Genomic DNA, 11,931 nt, shown 5'->3' with positions numbered 1-11,931 from the left:
AATGGTATTGGCCTACTGGTAAATCTTGGTAGCAAGCTAACTAACGGGCAATATTATGTTTGGAATAGGTGGTCACTGCACCAATGCTTACTGGAATTGAGGAGGGAGCACCATGATGTTAAAACTCTAATATTTTGAGGGAGGATGAAGGAAACTTAGAGTGGTGACAGTGAACAAGAGGTGCTGTCTAGGACACTGATGTCTTGCCTTTGAGAAATCTGTGTGTGGTGACTAACAGCATCTTGCTCTTCTAGATGCTTTGGCTTTGTTATAAATCCCGTTTTATAAATGTGTCCTTGAAATAGAGAAGTTTTTTCTCTTGTACATTTTTATTGTCTAAAATGTCTAATCAAGTTCCATCAAGGAATGTATAGCAGTAGCCTTTAAAAATATGGCTGTAATATTAGTCTTTTATGATCAAATTATCTAGTTTAGAGATCATCTTTGTACAGATCTTGCAGAAAGGGCAGCTATGTCTTAACCACAAACTTAATTTATAAAAATTCAGTGTATGAGTAAATGTTCATCTATAGGTCAGAATATTCTTTCGATGGTAGGATCTGTAATATTTTCATTGAAACATCTCAATACTTAATTTTTGCAAGAGAACCTCACTGCTTTTTTTAGTGTTTGTTTTGTTTGACTGGGTTTGTGTTTAGTAATAATTAATTTATTGTGAAGTATCTCAGAGGGACTCAAACCTGGTGTTTTATTATGCTTTACTATAGGCCATTATCTCACATTTTTCCATCCCCACAGTCTTGAGTAAACATTACCTTCTCTGCAGATATTTCCAGTTTAAAAAAAGCCATTGATTATAAAATAACACAAGCTATTTTCTTACCTTAAAAAATTTAAGCTGTAACATGAAATAATGTTTAGCTCAAAACAGTTAAAAGTATGTCTAGATTCTACTCATGCATGTTTTAGGTTTTTTAACTGATCACTGAACCTGATTTTTTAATGCATATCTTCAATTATTCTGTTATTGAAAAGCTAAGTTGACATTTGCCTTTGTTTGCAGAGAAAGCCACCTGAGTGTGCTAGCAAGTTACAGAACAGCTGTCTTCTCAAACGTGTAAACAGAAACGATATTCTCTACTGTCTTTTTTAAATGGTAAGTCGTTCAAGGGGGCTCTTACTGAATGCACCTTGTCACTTAGTTTGCATTTGTGTGAATCTATTACAGATAGCTTTGAAAACTGTGGTAAGTCTTTAAGCTGAAGACCAATGATGAAGTTTGGAAACTGGCCAGAAGGTTTTGAGTTAGCATTGGGAAGGAGGTCTATATTTTTGTGATGTTGAAGACATGCTGTATTAGGCCGTGAAACAAACGTCAAAAGCACTGCTAGCCCAGGAGACTAGTATCATTTAAACATTAATCTTATTGTGTAGAAAACAGAAATAAATTTGCTTTATTCATGGTTGTTCATTAGATATTGGATTTATAAATTTGCATCTGTTAATTACTTTTACCCTGTATAATCTGTACTTTGCTGATGTGTCATCTTAGAGATTTAAGCTAAATCTGCTGAGGTTAAATGTTCGACTGTTTGCCTCAAAATGCAAAGGATAATAAAAGATTTCTATTTATTGATATTAAACTACCTTTGGGGAAAAATCCCCCAGCTCCCCAATCTCTCAGCTGCGACACGCACATCACAGACTTTTAGCTGAGGAATATCTGTTGTGTTGGTGGAAGAGTATGAAAACGGCTGTGTAGCACTTCCTTCGCTATGTGATGTAAGATGTGTGCCATGCTGGGTGGTGCTAATGAAGGACTACTGCCAAAGTGCAGACGACTTTGTTAAAGTAAAGCTGATTATAGTGATTTTGTTTTTTAGGGGGCTGCAGCTTGTCTGCTTCTGCAGTGGGAAAGTGATGCCTTTTGAGCAGGGGAAGAAGCTGGAGAGCAGGTTTGTTGCTCTTCCTTCTGAGAGGATGAGGTTAAAAGTAGCATTGGCTACTCATAGGAGAGATCATTTTTCTTACTGCATTGCACACCACAGTGGCAGAAACCACAGCCAGCCTTGCTTCAAGGTCTCTGAAAAAAGCGAAGTATGCAGCAGTGCTTTAGGATACTGTTGACTCTGCCTGTGTCCTGGAGCTGACTCTGGCTATAACCCTGGCTATGATCCTTTGGCACACTTTGTCCCCTCAGCTGAAATTCACATATGCTTATTTTAATTCTGAGTTCTGATTATATGCTTAATGATATTCAAGATGCTTATCAGCATATATGTTCTGAAAGAGATTGCACCTTAAGTTAGGAAAAACTCAAAGGAGCTCTGGAAAACTCTTATGTATGTGTGCATTCATAATGTCGTTAAATTTTATTTTGATACGTGAAGGCATCAAGAAGCAATATGGTGCACACAGAAATGTGAAAGTTATGGCAACAGTCTTTGAAGGAGAAGGGTGAAAGAAAACCCATTCTTTCCCCCTTCTGTCCCTCCTGCAATTCCCATTAAATAGTATGGTAACTTAATGGTTACATTCTGAAATTGGGCAAAAAAGATCACTTGCTGTAACTTTCAAAGGCGGAGGAAGTGTCAGGGAAAGTAAGTAGTCTGCAAAAATTTGGTAAACCAAATGGACATATCAGACTGAAAATATGCTTCACTACTAGATTATTAGATTAGCATGTTGCTTATTTAATGAAACAGTGAGATTTATTCCTTTTAATATATGTATTTACAGGTGTCCTGTTGTCACATAGGTATGCACACACGTGAACATGTGTGCAGAGGTCTCTCCAGTAGCTAGTCCATACCTATGGTCACTCCAGTAGCTGACTTTAAGACCCCTGATCTCTCCAGTATCTGGCCCCCAAGACTCATGGTCTCTCTACTACCTGGCTTTACAGACCTCTCCTCCTGCTTTTGGGATTGAAAAAGTCACAGCTGTCATATTTTAACTTCCAGTGTTTCTTTTTTTAATAAGCTTAACAGTTACAGCACTGTTATATGTCAGTTGCATTTCATGCTGCATGGAAACATCATTGCTTGCTTTATTCATGGGAGGTTGTAGAGATTAGTTGTTACAGGAATAAGAACCTAGGTTTAAGAATATTTTCCCTGGGTTGTATTTATTCATAAAACTTGAAAAATTATTTTGAGATACTTGCTGTTCATACTCAGTGTAGTATTATCAAATATTTTCTGTTTCTTTCTGCAGGTTAAGCACAACTTCCATGTGGAGTTTAATTGAAATGTGTCTAGTGTTTAATAGTCTGGAGTTTAATGTAGCTGAAGGGTATTTAAAGACAGAATGCTGCACATACTTGAAATTATTTGATTTTTAAAAACATATTAAGCCTTTGATTTTTAAAAAAATATTAACTAATTTTAGTAAACATAAATTCTAATTTTTGGTTGAACACTGATCATTTGTGTATCACACGTTTTAATAGGACATACAATTTGGAAACTCTACCTGGTCAATAAAGTGATAAGCTTGTATTTAAAATAACAATTGATTTCTGCAGAAATGTAATATTTTTCTTTTTAAATTTCTGCTTCAAAGAATTCCACTTACAAGTCATAATTAAAAATTTAAATGGCTTAATTCACCTGTTTTGCATTCGTAGTAAGGCATTTTCATTTCAAATCAAGTCATTCATTTTGTCACTTGGCTTATAATTGTGCCTTGTCCTTTTGTGCTTATCTGGATTTTCTAGTGTGTTTTGCTAATATAAACACCCACAAAAGTTGTCAAGTTGCTTAAAATACAACTATTAGATGTTTGTGAAAGCTGCTGATTCCTTAACATGCCATCCTGTGTAAGAACATGCACTGGCTTTTCTAAACTTCCATTGTAATCCTGCAACACTATACTACAAAAGTGTCTCCCACAAAGTTAGAGAGCGTGTGGTCAGGAAGGAAATACCAAATGCAGGTCTTGAAAAGGGACTCTAATGCTTACCAGCCCCAAATGTCAATTTAGTAGACCAGCTGAAGAACTCCTTTGTCATCACATACAAGCAATTCTAAGAAATACATGTTTATAGTTAGTTTGGCATATAAAAATGTTGCATATTCAGTTATATGTTTTGAAGAAAGATGTTAAAATTATGTTTGTGATTGCTGTGTGGATAAGACTGTTCCAGTCTTTAGAAATACTTTTATTGTGAAAGCAACTTAGATATTTTTAGTCAGGGTTAAACGAGATTTACTTCCAATGACTTTTTCCTGTACTATCTGACTCTTCAGTCACATAACCTGTATCCTTTGTGGCTGGCAAATTATAGAATGATTTAGTAACTTAAATTTTTGATTTAAAACAAACTATTAAGAAAAGTTTCCTCAGTTTTCTTCAGAAGACTACAATTTGCATTTTCCCTGAAGGAAAGAAGCTTTTCAGAATAGGAGAGAGTGAGCGCGAAAGGTAGGTTGGGCAGGAGAGAGAAATAGTCTTCTGGTGAATTGTTGAAGGTTTTTGGATTACTTGGCCAGTCAAAAGCTGAAGATCGCTAATTACATAGCAGTGGATGGGGGAGAAGTAGGACAATGTTTCCTGAATGGTCTTCTGTGGGGAAGAAAGGCCTATGGGAGAGGAGAAAGTATCCCAGAATCCTTGCATTACAAATGGTAAAGCCAAAATAAGGTGGAACTGCTTTTGGGAGAGACTGACTTCAAACATGATAGAGAAGTCTGATCACAGATTCTGATCTTAATTAAGAAGTGCATGCATTTTCTATGAGCTTTTCTTGTTTTCTGTCTGATTTTGATATTAGAGGCTGAATATTTGGGCTCAACTCTTGCCTGTCTTGGGTTAAACTCTATTCAGTGTGCACTTATTTACGTTATGGAGTTGAGGGATGTTATATTTTTAAATTGCAGCCTGGCAAAATGGGTTTGATGTTAATACGCAAGGAGGAGTAATTTGGTAAAACTGGCATCTGTTCTGTGAGAGCCTTAGCATGCCCATCATATTTTCAAGATAGTGATATGAACGCATACAGAAATATTCTTCATTATCGCTGTCTGCGACTTTGGGGAAATTAAGTGCTACTTCAATACTGCAAATAAATGCAGCCATTGGCCTCTTCTCTGAACTTTTTCTATGATTGGCATCATAGTAACTTCCCTTCTGAACTATGCAGCTAGTGCGTAGGGATCCGCTTGAAGATGCGGTTTAAATCTTGGTTGCCTGTGCAATGTTTAACTAAATCTGTTTCTAAATTTAACTGATGTAGTTAAATTGCTTCTTGAACTGTGTGTAGATTAGTCTCTAATGGCTTGATTTTTTTCCATACAGGCAGCTTGTAGTTTCTGTAGATTACATTGACTGTTTTAAAGTGTAGTTAAGAACAATGTAAGTATTGATAGGTTTGTTACATAATTTGGTGGGGTGTATGGAAGATCCATATAATCATAGATAACTTCAAATGAAAGTCTTTGAGAATCAGAGTCAATGTGTTTGTGCCTAGCATTACCCTATCAGTCCAGAAAAACTCTGGTTGCCAATGCAGTTACAGAAGTTTTGCTCAGTTTGTGATTCTCGGACAATAATAATAATAATCTATTCCTCTTGGATTGTGGGATCTCGTGAGCTGAATGTGATTTAAATTAGTAATTGCATTTCACAGGAGAATATTTTATCACCAGGATAACAGCAACAACAATGCTGGGATGGAGGCAAGTTTACAGTAAGCTCACTTCAGAATTCTGCATCTTAGAATTCAACATCCTGGTCATCATTCTAGGATTTAATTTTTCCCCCGTTGTTTTCACTTCAGCATGTTTAGGTTCAAAATCTACTTACTGGTGTTAGGAATGAACATCTACTTCTAGGAAACTTTTTTGTTCAAAACAATTTAATGACAGATCAATATTGAAAGTATTTTGGTCCAATATGCAAAATACTTCGAAGCAAACTTCAGGACTAACCATTGCGGAACTGGAGTGGGGAAAATAATAAATTTTTTTTGGAAACAGGTGCTGAAAATAATGTCTAATTGCTTTCTTTTAAGTTCACAAGAGACTGCAGTGACCATCAGGATCTAGATGGTTGCCCTTTCGTCTTTAACTTCAGGAATAAAATTAAAGCGTGTTTTATAAATACTCATTGCAGTCATATACCTTTTCTTGTAAATAAAATGTTAACTGGTAAAGCTTCCTCATTTTTTATGTGCAGTTTGTGTATTTATAGGATTAAACAGGCTGCCCTTAAACTCTGTTCATCTGGTTGCAGCTACATAGCTTCTTTATGTAGCTGCCTCAGCTATGCATTAAAACAGCTTAAAAATAGGTATTAATGGCTCCTTATACTTAAAAAAAAAAGGCACTGGGAATCTTTCCAGGCAGCTGCCTGATCTGAAGACTGCCAGCATTTAGTTAGCTAGGTACGTTTTCCCCATGATTTGGGGAGAAGCTGCATTTAGTCCTGAGGGTTTGTGGAAAGAGTTGACGTGTTATGGGGCCTGCCCAAGGAGTTCTCACATTCAAATCAGAACACAGTATTTGAATAAAGTATTACCCTGGTAGTGGGAGGGGAGTTCGGAAAGTCTGTGGGGAGTAGGTAGGAAAGAGGGAGGAGCCACTACCCTGTCCCATTCTTTCAGTTACTGGACTCTTTTTTGAGAGTAAGAAACAGTCTTAAACAGTCTTTAGAATCTGTCTATGACTAGTATACAGTCCTAATTAAAAAAAAAAATTAGTTAAGAACGAGGTTTGGTACCAAATAGGCCTTGTAGGCAGACACTGGAATGTAAAACTGCAGGGAGGAAAGGGTAGTTGGAAGCATTAGTTTATACCTCTCCCTTTAGTTACCAATGCCTCCAACTCTTGTTGCGAGGTGTGCAAAGCAGAGTCCAAGCTAGTAAACTCTGGTAGAGGAAAGCAGCTGTAGGATGTGTGAAGGACACAACAGCCTTCCTTGCTGTATTGGCAACTGGAGTAGAGAGTATGCAAAAGGCAGCGGTGCTAGAAGTGAAGAAGGGAAAGCACTGTCAGTTGGGCTCCTATAAAGGAGGAGCCATAGTTGGACTATGGCTCTAAAATGTGGGTAGGGCATCTTATCAGGCATCAGTATAAAAACTGAGTGGCTTCTCTTCAGGTGTTTGGCTACTGAATTTTGATAGATGGGTCTTTCTCTCTGAAATGATGAAATATGAATGTGATGATCAGTTCATGCAATCTATTAGTATACTGGTTTATGACATTTATTGTTAAAGTAGTGGGAAACAAATAAAAAAGTGTTCTGTTCTCTATGAATTGTAAGAATTAAGACTTTTTAGATCCAAAACATATAGAGAATAGGTTCCTTTGATTTTTTTTAATGATTTGTCCTTGATTCCATCTTACTCTTTTGGAAGAGAAAAAAGGGACCTTCACAATTTACCAGGAGCTGAGAGCAACTGCTTTTCTTGAGGTGTGATGGTACCTTTTATCAGACTGGTGACTTGTTGTTCCTGAGAAGAGCATACCAATTTTTTACTGAGTTTCTATCCACCCTCCTCTTTCAGAGTACTGTGTATTTAGTAAAAAAATTATCCTTTAATACTTCATGCTTTATTAATTAATTTGGTCTAAATATTTATGGGTATATGGTGGGGTTTTTTTTGTAAACAAACCACAGAAATCAATGGATACCAAATTAGCATTTATCAAAAGCATCTTTTTATGAAAAAGATGGAAATGATGCAGGCATTAAGTACTTATGTGGCTAACAAGGTAAACAATTTGTAATGCATACATGAGATGTCCTGTAATACAGTCCTTGAGACATGACAGATGCCTCTGTGAGCCTGAGGAATAAATATATAAGAAATGTCTATTTTCTTCTATTCAGTAGGATTTCTGTTGACCTTCTCAGAGTTTGCTGGGACTCCTATGTGATTTTGGGAAATGTGGCAGCAGAGGGTGACAGCAAATTGCAACAGGTCTGAGCTCTTTACTGTCATGGGTCTGTATTCCTACCAATAAGATGGACTAGGACTAGAGGGCATGACTTACGAGGAGCAGCTGAAGATACTAGGTTTGTTCAACTTGGAGAAGGGGGTACTGAGGGGTGACCTCCTCTCTGTCTACAACTTCCTTGTGAGGGGGAGCGGAAAGGGAGGTGTGGATCTTGTCTCCCTGGTGTCTGGTGACAGAACACAAGGAATGATTTAAAGCTGTGTCAGTTCTTCACTGAGAGTGGTGATCAAGCACTGGAACAAGCTCTGTGGGGAAGTGGTCGTGGCCCCAAGCCAGTCAGCGTTCAAGAAGCATTTGGAAAATGCTCTTGGGTATCTGGTTTAACTTTCAGGCTGCCCTGTGTGGAGTCAGGAGTTGGACTTTATCCTTATGGGTCCCTTCCAACTCAGGGTATTCTACAATTCTATGACTAGGCTTAAATCCTCTTTCTGTGATAGTATTGATGCCACTTCTTGTAGAAAGCAGTTACTAATCTTTCAGGTCTGGGTACCACATTTTTAGGTAGTCACTTGTGCTTAGCTTGCTATTCACCTATGCAACTAAACGTTGTAACTGGTCTTTTGAATGCCTCTGTCCTGTTTCGGTATGAAATGGGAGGTTAGTTTGAATTGCTGTGGGTTTTTTTTTTTTCTCCTCCCTTCGTGCTGAAGCAGATTGAGTGCTCTCACTACCACTTGCGTGGTCTCAGCTATAAGGACAGTAATTCCATAAACTGCTTTGACTTCTTTCCTCTGGTTTAAGTTTCTGCTCACTTCCAATCTGATTCCAGCCCTGGAAGCAGCTCAGGCAGGAGCAGCAGCAATAATAGCAGAAATGCTGAAACAGGGAATGGGGAAAGGAATCCATTTAATTAAATGAAGGAGTGGTTGGCTTACAGCTGTCTTAAAAAGCACAACTTTAAGTAGAGTGGATCCTGAGGCAATAACTGGGTTTTGCTTCTGAGAAGGAAACATAACTCATCTTGTGGTTGAAGCATTTGTTGCTAAGTATTGGTGTGATCTAGGTCCAATTTCCAGTCCTTCTATGGGCCTTGTGTGCCTGCCAGCGTCATCAAGTAGCTTTGTGCCTCTCAACTGTGTAATTCTTACCTTTCTCAAGTTTGGAGAGTAAATTTAATGTCTAGGTGTACAGATATTGTAGTAACACGGGTATTATGCAACCTTACTGTAATAGGCTTTCTGGTGCTATTTTGCAGTTGCAACTTTGCTAGGCTTAGAGAGTCTGTTCATCCTTCAGTAGGTTTTTGTTGGCTGTATTGCCATGAATTTGGTATGTGGTTGACTGCCAGCTAGTGGGGAAGATGAGATCCTTCCCCAAGTGTTGGGTGGCTGAGTGCATAATAGGGAGGGAGAGGATAGATGAAGCTCTGACTCTTGTGCATAGTGTCTCTATTCCCTCCTTTCCCATGGAGCCTTCATTTGTAAATACTGGAGGAAGCCATAATTAAAAAATACGGTGTGACAGGTTTTCAGCCTTAAGATGATTGGTTTTTTTCAACCAGTATATGCCTCTTTTCCTCTTCCTTGTCCTTGTAAAATTAAAACAAAACTGTTCTTTTTCAACCTTTACGTAGTGGATTAAAACACGCCGAGACAACAGGCATTTTAGGGTGCATAATGCTATCGGTTTAGTTTGGATCGAGGAGTATGTTTATGATGCAAATCCCCCAGTTGTGGAGTATATGAACTCTTTTCCGATGAGTCTAAAACCAAAAGGTGCTTGCTAAGAGCATACCTGATGGTGTTCAGCAGCTAATGAGCCATGAGACTGGGTGAGAGCTAGTTAGGAACAAATATCCCTGCTTCCCTACCAAAAAAAAACTTATACAAGGTGGACACAGGATCATCAGCACCAACTATTCTGCTCTGCAGGTCTCTCTGCTCCTCTTGTGCCACACAACTTGCTAATGTAGTCTTTAACCTTAGTTACTGTTCCTATGCCTTTTGAAGTCTTTGACCGTCCCCAGAGGTCTACAAGTGAAAACCACTGATGGATGGTGCTGCTCTGTTTCTTGTGGACTCCATGTATTTTGTTCTGTTCTGCTTTTGTTATGCTATGTAATATTATTATACTATTTTTCCTCCCAACTCTCCTACACTTGGCATTCACCCACACTTGGCATTGACTAAAAGACAATTAGAGATAGCTGTAAATCAATATGATACTTCCGAATGTTCAGTGTTAGATTCTGAAATTTCATAGACTTTAAAAAGCTATGTTTACATTTTCAAGACATACATATGTCTTGAAAGACAGAAAGACTTGTGTTTACAAAAAGTTCCACAAAGGATGTTTAAATGCACTGATTTGAAATGCTGGAAGAAAGCAGACTTAAAAAAATTTAGTATTATCTTTGGTAACCTCTGCATCCCCAGTAATCTTAGCTAAGATTTGATGATTTTAGCTGGGAGAAAAAAGTTGGTTAAGCCTCTTCTTAGTGATTGATTATACATGGTAAGAATGCTTTTTTTCCTTGAAGCTGGTTTCTGGAGCACTTCTACCCTGCCAGCTCCATGGAGATCTGTTGATACAATGCCAGATTTCATGGAACACAGCTTTTCAGCCTTCAAGTCTTGAAAGGGGATTTTTAGAGAAGACTAACTGCTGTATTTGGTCTGAGACTCACTATGGTTTTATAGTAGCTTATTTGTCTCATAATGGGAGTTACTGTATGTGTAATGAGGAAATCTCTTTAATGTTGCAAATAAGGTTTTGTAAGCCAACATTACTGTATCAAAACATGTTACTTTTACTAATGCCTGACATTCATTTTAGGCTTTATTTAAAAAAAACAAACCCCCCCCCCCCCCCCCCCCAAAAAAACCCGAAACAAATGAAAAAAACTGAGACAAGGATTATACATTGAATTATTAAGAAGTTAATGGTGGATAGAACTTTGACGTCTGAATTTGGGATGCTAGTAGAAGGGAGGATCTGCCACAAAAGAGCCAGAAACACCAAGGGAAAGTAATGTTTTATATTTGGAGAGATGTAGCTGCTTTCAATCTTGATGTGCTTCATATATTAATAAAATATTAATAGCATCAAGTGTATTCAGATTTTTTTACTGCAGTTTTATTTCTCTTGGTATTCTGTTCCTGGTGAAAGGTATAAATGGATATCTGTCCATGTAATTTAATTTTTAGAAGTGGCTTCAGTATCGATAAGGCCAGGAAAAGGGGTATGATCCATCTTGATTTCTGCTGGACCCTGTGTTACTTGTGATTCAACTGTAGGGGTATATGGAGCGCCTGTACTACTTATAATTGGATGTTCTGCTGTGCCATCTTGTAACTATTACTACTATTTTATTTTATGAACTGGAAAATTATGAATCGCTAATTTCTTGTGCATCAAACATGACTGGTTTCTGTGATTAACTTGAAGACTGTAACCATGTGGAAGAGAGAGAGGAAGGTTACCTGTTAGAGAGAAATTGCATCATTAGTGTGCAAGTTACTGAACACTGGCAGTATGAAAGACATGAAAAACATCCCTGCTCTGGGAAAACCTCTAATAGAGCTCAGCCCTCCTTAGGCACCAAAGCAAAATAACCAAAACATGCACAAAGCTGCAGAATACCTGGCTTCGTTAGTGCTGGGGCTTAATAAGGCTACTTGTGCTTCATGGTGTTTTTTTTGGGTGGTGGGTTTTTTTTACTACTGTCTTGAGTATTGCACTCTGTCACTTATCTTTCTTGATTTATGCACCAGTCCTCGATCGCCTGGCACTTTGTGATACGCTGTAGTACAAGAGCCACCAGAAGATGGACTTCATGGGAACAGATGGTGCACTTGGCTGAGGATGAAAATAGTTGGGAATTTTTATGTTGATTGACTTAGACTTAGTTGTTGGATTCAAACACAAAATATTTTGTTCAGTTTTTCCTTAAAATGCACCCAAAATAAATCTGTTTTTTCCCCCATGTAGACTAGCTGCCACTTCCAGGTTTCTGATATATAGGGAAAGTGCAGTGTTGGTGGTAGCTTCATAATCAGAAGAACTAGGG

The 11,931-nt window shown here is 37.9% G+C and overlaps 1 protein-coding gene across 1 annotated transcript in view; it reads left to right on the top strand.

Moving 5' to 3' along the window:
* The first annotated feature begins 1,016 nt into the window (after positions 1-1,016).
* The window catches only part of WASF3 (WAS protein family, member 3), a 50,921-nt gene continuing 40,006 nt past the window's right edge, over positions 1,017-11,931 (top strand). The window contains exon 1 of the mRNA XM_009327756.1: positions 1,017-1,117. The gene's annotated coding sequence lies outside the window, so the exon portion shown is untranslated. The remainder of the gene's footprint in view (positions 1,118-11,931) is intronic.

This window comes from Pygoscelis adeliae, unplaced genomic scaffold, assembly GCF_000699105.1.
Source record: "Pygoscelis adeliae isolate BGI_AS28 unplaced genomic scaffold, ASM69910v1 Scaffold14, whole genome shotgun sequence".
Classification (NCBI taxonomy): domain Eukaryota; kingdom Metazoa; phylum Chordata; class Aves; order Sphenisciformes; family Spheniscidae; genus Pygoscelis; species Pygoscelis adeliae.
Note: the sequence above shows the minus strand (reverse complement) of the source record. Positions and strands in the feature narration are given on the sequence as shown.